We start from the raw sequence: 1,536 nt of genomic DNA, 5'->3' as shown, positions 1-1,536 counted from the left end.
AATATAGAAGCGAAACTCGATGAGCTGATGGGTGAAGTCGTTTACCTATGATCTGAAGTCCGAACAATGAAACTGTTTCCGTAACACTGACATGATGTTATACCCGTATTGAAAAACCGTTTCCGCCTAATAGGCAGGGTATTCTGCGCGGGGTCGGGTTGTTTCCACTGTTTACTTTTATCATAGATTACGTATGCCACGCCGTGTTCAAGGTTACAATCGCCTGATTCGGCCAATTCACGGAGTTTCATACCCCTGGTAAAATAAATAATGATGATATCAATTATTTACTTGATATAGTTGATAACAATGAATATGATGACCGGGTCGAAACAGATTCGGAACAACAAAATGAGTACTGTGAAGCCGTTCTTCTTAATATTGAGTTGGAATCAATGTGTTGGAGATATTTCAATTTTTACTGGTAAGTTGGATAATTAGATTATCTTACAAACATGATTTACTTAGTTCAATTGGATTTTTTTTTATTCATTAGGTATGAGATGTGTTTCACATACCTTACAACTGGCAGTCATTGATTGTTTAAAAGAAGCCAGTGTCAATGCAGTTTTGAACAAAGTTAGAGCCCTTGTAAAAAAACTACGTAATCATACTTACATTTATTTAATTAAAAAAGAAAAACTTAAGACTCCAATTCTTGATTGCTAAACAAGATGGCATTCAACATGTGATATGTTGGAAAGAGTACAGGATTTAAAAGTGTTCATCAAAAACATGTCTGCAAATGATAAAAAGCTAAAATCATTTTGTCTAAATTCCAATGAATGGCAGCATGTCGAAACAATTTTTAAAGCTTTATTACCAGCCAAAATATGCACAAAGTGAACAGCTTACTCTTACAGACTTTTATGGAGAGTGGATTGCATGCAAATTCAAATATAATGTATCATATAGTATATGTATACCCAAATACCTATTTGCCAGAAAAAATATTAAAACAAACTACCTATAGTATATATATTTAGTATTAAGTATTAACTAGATACATGAATATACACAGTAAACTAGGTACTATAATAGTAACAATTTAATACCTACGAGTATACCTATAACTGTACCTATAGTGTAAAAGACTATAAGGTGGATTTTAATACTCAGCACTCGGCACTTCAGCACTAAGCATTTAAAGATAATTATGTTTACAATTTATTATCAATTATAATAATTATGATTAATTATGTTGGCCACATTGTAAAATATACAATAATACCGTATTCTAATTAATTCATTTAATACTTTAGTCACTTGCACACTTTTAGTATAGGAATTGCTAAAATAAACATATGGTGTAAATTTCAACTATCTATATAGTATGTACTAGTTTTGTAATTGCAAAAAAATAGGTAAATCGCAACATGAGAAATCGAGAGAATATCCAATGTCGTATAAAATTTATAAAACATTTAATTTGACTTTCCGTTAGATATTTTTTTTTTTTTTTTGATAATGGTAGACAAGTTATGACGAATCTACGTATTTTGTCAAAATTAGAAATTGAAAGGCTTATAAAAAAAT

The sequence above is a fragment of the Acyrthosiphon pisum genome, chromosome X (genome assembly GCF_005508785.2).
Source record: "Acyrthosiphon pisum isolate AL4f chromosome X, pea_aphid_22Mar2018_4r6ur, whole genome shotgun sequence".
In the NCBI taxonomy this organism is placed as follows: Eukaryota; Metazoa; Arthropoda; class Insecta; order Hemiptera; family Aphididae; genus Acyrthosiphon; species Acyrthosiphon pisum.
This window is presented reverse-complemented; position numbering follows the sequence as displayed.